The following is an 8,957-nucleotide window of genomic DNA, read 5'->3' on the forward strand; positions in this document are numbered from 1 at the left end:
TTACTCTTTCAGAAGTGTTCCCAAGTCTGTATTTGTCAAGGTAACGATTTGGAGATCCTTACTCATTTGATGCCCGACCACGCACGATACTTGCCCTTCTACCCCCCCCTCGCTCCCCTCCTTCCCGTCTCCCTTCGTCCTGTCGACACCTCCCTGATGTCCTGCCCTTCCCTCTCCTCCCCCCTAAAAACCGTCACTCCGTGACCCGAAAGTTGAAGTGGAATTTAATTTAAAACACTGAACGAACGTCCCGTCGACCTTGGAAATTAATTGGGTTTGACCAGGGGGAGGCAGAACGCTGCCATATAAAAGTCACACATGGGCATCCTCTGTATAACTCTTTATTCTTCATCTTCCCCTCTGTTCTCTGTCTCTTTGCCTATTGGTGCGCGTGTGTGTGTGTGTCTCTCTCTCACCCACAATTTCCTCCCTTCCTTCTCCCTATTACCGACGTGGTTAAAGACATTCGAACCTTCATATCATTGCAATTCAGGTAACGAATTGGTATGATCTATTTTTCAAGCCTGCCACAGACTCACTGGTGTTTCTCGATCTTGGAGAAATTCCATTGATCAATCAACAACATCTTCGTAATGCTTTAAATTTTCTTTATTTTCTGAGGTTGTCGAAGAAGTCACCCCGAGGTCAAGAAGTTGGGTGGTTGAAATTGGGGACAATTTCTGCGCCATAATTGGTGGAGTTACGAGACCGCCGGAAGTATTGACTGAAAGGTGAACATCGGAATGCCTACATGTCGGATAATCAAAAAGGCCAGGAAAATACTTTCTTAAATGCTTGATTAGACATTGTCATTCAACTGAGATTTAAGAGAATAAAATTTTCATATTAGGTTGGATTATCTTTATATTCTAGCAAATTTAAAGGAAAATAATAACTTCTCCCTTTGATTAAAAAATTTAAATGAATCATTTTTAATATGCAAACACAGAAAATGTGACAGAAATGAAAAGGCACCTCTTATCAAATTTCATTTTCCGCACTTTTGACTTTTATCATCCAAAGCGTTCTCATTTATTTTAAAATTAAAATGCACAGCTGTAACCGTCGAGTGAAAGTTTTCCAGGAATAATGTTATCGATTATTTCAGTCAAATTTTGAATATTATAAAAAAATAAGTGATGATAGAATATTTTTATACTTGAGGTAAACAATTTCGAAAGTAATACGTATTTCTTCGTATTTCGTATTCATATCACAGCACGTTATATGTTTTGACAGCTAGTCAAAATTTCATTTCCAAGCAAAGTTAAAAGTAAATCTCTTTAAAAATTATCTAGTGATTCCCAAAGATCCCAAAGTTTACCTGTCTAATTTATGTTAATGCTTGAAGGTAATAAATGATCAACTATTTAATCCTATTCAATGAATAACCATATTTTTAAATTATATACTGACTAAAATAAAATTATTTATGACAGTAGTTGATAGTAAAATAACATCCATAGTGGTTTTTGGAAATTAATTAATTTGTACTATTAGGTGCGGATGGGTTAGATTCAGATTGCAATGCTGTGTTCGATAGATATGGCAAGGATTACCAAGTCTATCGAAAGCCACGTTACCTTTATAATTTAAAATTATTACAGTACCACTGGAAGAGAGGCAGCTACATAGACGTTTTTGACCCATTTCAGTCCGTATTTATGAAGTAGGATATCCAGCATAATCATCTTTGATTTTGAGAGAGCAAAAATAAATCGTATGATAGCTGTGAATTGTATCTAAATTATTCTCTCAAATTCCTTGGGGAAGATATATCCGTTTCCTTGAAGGACTTCTGTTTTGTAACGCATTCTATTTTCTCCTTTACCATCGTGTAACGTCTAATCCTCTTAAAAATTCATATTTCAGGACAAAATGTCAGTTTGGAAATTTCGTTTTAAGAAAGGCTAATCATACAAATATATGTAATTTCCCCGTATTTTGTTAAAATAATTAGCAGTACATTTACCATGGCCCTTTATATAATGTATAAAATATTGAATTACGAGCGAATTTCTGACTAATTCTACGGATGGAATTTACGGTGGTTTGGATTTCGTGTTTAAACACCATTCGATCGACAGCCAGCCAAGGACGAGGAGGGTAATCGAGAGAGATAATTATTATTATTTGTATTTACAGCCCATTTACATGGTCTTTATATATGAAATTTATATCAATTTATATATATACCTTGAACTGTAAATTTTCAGCAAAGGATGCAAGATTCCTCGAAGGGTATATTCGCAAAAGAAGAAGAGGACTGGTATCATGTAATTAATCTTATTTGAGGCTTTTCCCAATGACCGCATCAAAGGTAATGGTTTTTACTATAGGTCTGGGGGCTCTTTTTGAGCAATATCCTTCTTCAGCTGCATAAACCAATGATTCCTTAGCGCGGGATAAAGAAATCTCGTTAAATCTCGTTGAAGATTCGTAATAATTTTCTTTGAGGATAATATATATTTAGATTTTCAATTTCCCTCAAATAAAATGCAATCACTCAAAAGGAGTGAACCAATATGTTCCCTCCTTTATTATTATGGTAAAATTAAAAGTTTAAATCTCTCGTTGGAATATCTATCGTGTACATTTAGTTGTTCCTGTGTTTTTATGATTCATATAAATTCCATATTTTGACTCCAATTTCCAAATATATATTCAACCATTCAAGCTTAAACCGATATATTTAATTTTTATGCATGACATCTTGAGGTTCCCCGTTAATAAATACAATTTTAAATGTTGGCACGGATTTGAAATGGTGCTAATGAAATGTAATCTCACACGCGCTTACATAACTCTCTTTTTATAACCGCAGAGAAGCGACGCCAAGCGAGACAAACGATCTCTCGGTCTTTCCTTGACTGTTTTCTGTAGCAAAGGGATTGTCCCATCGATCACAAAAATTATTTCCGCGGGCGGGGAAGGATGGGGAATGAAGGAGGCGGCGTCATTGCCGTCCGGTGTCCCCAAAATCCCGCCCCACTCTTATGCTGCCGTCTCAATTTGAATAAGTCCCAGTTTTGAATTCATCGGCGCCCTCCCTCGTAATTTTTTCACCCCCTCCCCTCTTCTCCATCGTCCAAACCCCGAACACCTTCGCAAGTTCCGCTCCACTCCCCCCTTCCCTCTCTTCCCGGAGATGGAACAAAACGATCGAGCGCGCCAGAGTGAACAGCCACCCCAACCACCCTCCCCGCGACCGTCGCCCCTCTCCCGGGCTGTCTCCTCCACCCTCACGCTCAACCTCCTCCCTTCGACCTAATATTCTTCACGTAATCTGGCGACCACGGTATTTATCCTTGACTTTGCCACTACAGAGGAAGAGGGAGGGAGAAGGTGGTGATCTTCCCTTCGCAGCTGTTTTTCTCCTCTCAAAGGAACCTATGAAACCCCTTCCCTACCATTAGCCAGCACCCCCGAGGCTCACCGGGATCTTCCCTCCTCCGTCCATTTCTCTCTCTGGCAACCCGCCGCGTCCTCCCAAACTGTCGACCTCCGAAAGAAGAACTCGGTCAGACGTCTCCCGAGAAAGCTTTTGCCCGGGATAATTTTTCCCGGTCGAGGAGGAGGGATTTTGGGTTACGAGATAGCGGCGGAAGGGTGTCGTAGTGCCCCTCCCACATCCTCGCTCCACGCCTCCCGCATTCACGCCTCACTCCATCACAAGTGCATAATTTTTCCCCCGTCCCCGGGACACAGGCGCGGCCCCGTGCCCTTTTTGACAGGTGACGATAAATAAAAACGGAAACGAACAAGAGGAGCGCAAGAGGAGAAACCGGCGCCATTTTATCCCAATATTCTGTGAGTCCCATTTCCTACCGATCCCCACTCTTCCATCTCGCTGCCAATCGGATTTCGCCGTTTCTCTTTTGCTCCCTTTATTCAATTGTCTTTTCTGTCTCTCTCTCTCTCCCTCTCTTTCACTATGTCCCTAGCATTCACCTTTTCGTTGTGTTCGACCAGTAGAAGCAACCAAGCCATACGAAGACAGCCCTTTCCCCTGGTCGAGTCAGGGAAAAAAAGCCTTCCGCCTTGTCGTCTCCTCTTCCCTTCAAGGCTTCCCATCCGGACGTTCCCTTCGTCCATAGTCGCCCTGACACCTTCCGCTGCGCAAAGCACTCGAGCGAAGTGATACCTCTCTCTCCTTTCACGTGTAGCCACTCTCTAATTTTTTCCTCACTCGCCAGAGGCTTTCCCCCTTTTTACATGCGTTTGAATTTATTTTCCCATTGGAAGAGGACATTTGCATCTGAATAGAGAATCTTAAATACTTGGGTTCAAAATAAAATTCCCTCATAATTATTTTTTCCATTTACTACTTTGGCACTTGAAATAGGTTTTCAATTCAGCCAATAATTCTACTTTCCTTTCGTTTTTATACCGTTTCAATAATTATTTCCCACCTTATTTGGTTTTCGGATGAAATCATGAGTAAAATCTACATTTCCAAAGTCTCTGTAGCATACGGACGTGTGTATCAAATTTATAAAGCAAAACGAAGACAGAAATTCGGATAAGGCCCCGGCTACCGCATCACGTAACGTTTAGCTCACTCTTTTAGGAACAAAATAAGGCCTTTAAATGAAAAAAATTGATTCAAAAAAATTAATGTCTGCCAATGTCCCAGTATTCGAAGTTCATCGACCCGGTTCAATTCAGTTTTCGATCCGAGGGAAAGGCCTGCCAGGTGAACGTCTCCGAGGTAGAGACAGAGGGATGGTCGGTGTCGTCACACCCTGCAACGTGACGCCGGGACCGTAATTAGGTGAATCGTCATGGAAATATCCGAACGCACGAGGGAGGACTCTTTCTTAGGGGTAGAAGTGACGAGGGCCGTTTGAAGATGGAATAAAACAAATAGACCTGAAGGCGATGGAAGGAAAACGTCCCCTACGCTTGAAGCCTTGATGACGGTCCGGGTGAGTGGAAAAATGTCGGCGGAAGAGGACAGCGGAAGAAGATGAGGGGGGGGGAGGTGAAGGGCGAGGGAGATGGAAGGGAGTGAACGAGATAAAAGGGGGCGTGACCCTTTCCTCCTCTCTCTCTCTCTCTATGTTTTTACGCCTCTGTGAAACTTTGCGACGGGGAGCGAATTCCGCCAGGAAGGCCGGGGGCTCAGAGCGGGAGGGTGAGAAGGAGGGTGTGGTGGGGTGTCGCGGGGTATGAGGTAGTGGGCGAGACCCTGATGTAGACGAGAGAGGAAAAGGGAGGGGAACAGAGGTGGGGTAAGATGTGTGGGAAAACCCTAAGGATAGCTCTCACATCCCCCACCACCCCCTACGGGAAGCAGTGGAGGAGTGGGGGGAAGGTTTGAGAGCGAAAGAAGATGTGGTGTGGGCGGAGGGAAAGAGAGATAGAGGAGGGAGGAAGAGGATGCGACGAGGAAAGTTTGCCGGCCGCCCTAATTAATTCCTTGGGCCGACTCCCTCCTGGTATCCCCCTTCAGCACCCCAACCGATACCCATCCCATTCCTTCTATCTCTCTCTCCCTCTCTCCATCTCCCTCTCTTTCTCTCCCCCTCCACCCCCCCTCCTGAGTTCCCTTTGCCCTCACAATCCCTCCCCCACCTTTCCCCGGACGGCCGACCGTTTTCTTCCTCCGGTCCCATTCGGCTCTATTCACGTGTGTGTTTGGGTCATTGAATGTCGGGAAGTGGATGTGTGCGCGCGCGCGTCTCCGAGCTGCCTGTACCAGCAAGCGAGGGAGGGAGTCTGGAAGGAGGGGATGATGGTTAGAAGAGAGAGAGTGTGTGTGTGTGTGTTCCCAAAGGGGTCTACGTCGCGAAGGAGGAGACGGAGGTGGAGAGAGGAAGTTGGTAGCAAAACCTCTTGACCCAGCGATCCACCTCCCTTGGCGAAAGCGAAGTGTCTGTGTTTTTGAGAGTAAGATGCGAGACCAAGTGGTCACATACACCCACGCCGGGCGCCCCTAACCACCCTCCCAAGTCCTCGCCTCACGTCTGGGACCACTGACACGCAGAACTATATCCGTGCGAATTCTTTCCATGTGCCAAGTTTTGACGGTGAAGAGGTCAGCGCGACCGAAATTCCCAAGGATCATGCCTCTACTGAGGATGAGAGGACTTACCGCGCCCCCTTCTCAATTAAAACTTGTAACGGCTGACGCCGGCAGCAGTGCCAATATAACACATGGTAGGCAACATTAATTGGAAACAAAAAATAATTATACCACGCGCGAATTACTGATTTTGACAGCATATTGTCATTCGTCGAGCTGTTTATTTATGATAACGTGCCCTGGATAAAGGTGTAGATTTTTTCAGTATTAATGTTTTCCTTAATTATTGTTTTTCTTAAGGGATTAGATTAAAGCTAAATTATATCACTTTGAATGGAATTCAGTTCATCTCTTAGTGTTCCTCTGTGTCTAATCGTATTTATTTCTGTATTTCTTCCAAAAAATGTTAATAATCGAGAAATTGCTATCGGCAAATATAATTCTTATTTTATTGGCCTTATAATGAAGGACTAGATTTTTGAAAACTCGAGAGTGATTGTATTTGAAAAAATCAAGCCTTGGATAAAAACAAATATTTATGGTTTTCCGTTAAATATGGAGAGCATTATGTAATATAGGTCCCCTATATTAGTCTGGTACAGTCTTAAAGTATATTCTTAAGTATTTATAGCTATCATCTGATCCACCAGATTAAAATGGTAATACAAATAAAATCCGTGGTTACCTGCACTTTCAAAAATCAACCAAATAATTCATGGTTCCACCCAAGACCCATATTATCCCACTCCTGATAATAAAAATCAATGTAAATTAGAAAAAGGATTTTCATTGATTTTGTCCTTGATAATTTATGATAAAAGGTCATGATTATTTCACAAAACTATTAGTTTGCGGTTAAACACCCAATTGCATCACTATCAGAAATTAACGAAATATTACTGTAGGAAGATTATGTTTTGGATACTCCTCAAAATTATTTCGCATTATTGTCCAGTCTGATCTTGTTCGTTTAAATATTCTTCGGTGTTTTTAAGAAGAACTTCTGAGAAATATTACCACATGCATCGTGACTCTTGATAATAATTTGTACTGGAAGGCTTTAATTTATGGAAATTATACATAATTTTCAATGATAAAACAGTAATTTTCCGCAGCAACCTTGTGAATGCAATATGCTTTAATTCCAATTCTTCTTCCCCTTACAATTATGCATTGGCATTGAATCTCTTTTGAACAATGTGAAAAATTACAATTTTATTATTTCGAAAATTTACCTTTGGAGTCGACACAGCCATATAAATCAATATGACCATATTTTATTTATTCTGTACTTTATTCCGCATTTAATAGGTGACCTCTTTTCCTTCACATATTGCCATCCAAAATCATTCTAATATTTTCCCAAGGGAAGTTTGAAATAATTACAATTATTAATCATGTATTGCAATTTCTACCTTCTCTCAATATACTCGCATCCTTTCTTCAATTTTTCCTTTCCCAAATTTACCAGCTAGTTACCTTACTGGTGTCTTAACACTTAATTTCAATTGCCCTGCTGGCAAATTTCGGGATATTGTATAGATATAGATGAATAATACGTTTTTTTCTCTCGTCATCCGTCCAATTGTCTCCATCTCCCTAATCCACATCTGAAGTCTCCATTCTCAAACTCAATTGCTTTGCTTTGGCGGCAAATTCTTGAATCTTACATTGCCTCCACCTGACGTTTCACCGTCTTTACGAATTTTCCCTATGAATCTAGCAGTCATGATCATAAATACCATTTCCTTTTTTAAAAATATCTTGCAGGATCAAACCCATTAGATTTCGTACCCATATTGTCCATTTATGTATCATTTTTTTCCTCAAACGATAAAGGATAAGAATCATGCTGCCCGACCGCGGTAGGGTAAATATTTTATTGGGTCAAAACAGCGTGGTGTGTATTCACCCTCTACCAAACACCCTAGTGATGGCTTTCAGGGTACTAAAAATTACTAAAATACTGAACAAGCATATAAAATGTTCCCTTGACTTACATTTATGCTCCCATGTGTCGATGTTAACTGATGGAGTATTAGTCTTATTTTTTCAATTTGTTTCCTTGCCCTTTCTGTTGCTATGTTGATCCAATGGATGCCTGCCAATTTGATCATGTGATACACTCAACAACGACTACTCGTGCATGTTAAAAACAGACGCTTTTACTGTTCCTTTTACGGGTAATTTAAATAAAATAATTTCATACAAATCTAAATGCCGACTTTATTAATGTCCCTTGCCCCTCGAAATGTAATTCGAACATCGGGAATAAATCTTCACGGTGGCGAAATGCCTCACCGTCAACCCTCCCTCAGCGCGAAGAGCATTACAGAATGAGGACGAAGCCTGCTGTCCGCGGTGGGGAGTGGATTGGGAGATAACGGCAAAAGTTGAGAAGAAAAGGGAGCGACGGCACGTGATACCGCGAGGAGTGTTTAGGGGGAGGCGGTGGGATCTCGGCGGCGCGAGGCGAGTGGAAAGGAGGGAGATCTGTGAGTCGGGGGCATAGCCGGTGTACGATCGAGGGAGGAGGCCGCGGCCGAAAGGATAGACCATTGGCTTTTCGATTTCACTCATTCGTGTTGCCGCCACTCAATTGACCGATATATCGATCAGAGTCCTGCCCTTCCGATGCACAGGGATGTAACAGTAAACCATTGGAGGGAGCGTGGGTCGACTAGATCAACCGCCAAGGACACGAAGCCCTCGTCCAGTATTTCACACAGGCGGCCAGGGGGAAAAAAGCTAATGGAATGTGGTGTTAAATTTTTAGGGCATATGTTCACGACCTTTTACAGACAAAAGGACTTTCGTTGCAATCGATACCTCTAATATCCGATCACTGAGTGACTTGCGGTGCTCGTGGTTGAAAGAATGGCACAGAGCACCACGGCTATGGAAAATTGTGTGAGATGCTAATTTAAAA

This window comes from Hetaerina americana, unplaced genomic scaffold, assembly GCF_022747635.1.
Source record: "Hetaerina americana unplaced genomic scaffold, ioHetAmer1.1.p SCAF_79, whole genome shotgun sequence".
In the NCBI taxonomy this organism is placed as follows: Eukaryota; Metazoa; Arthropoda; class Insecta; order Odonata; family Calopterygidae; genus Hetaerina; species Hetaerina americana.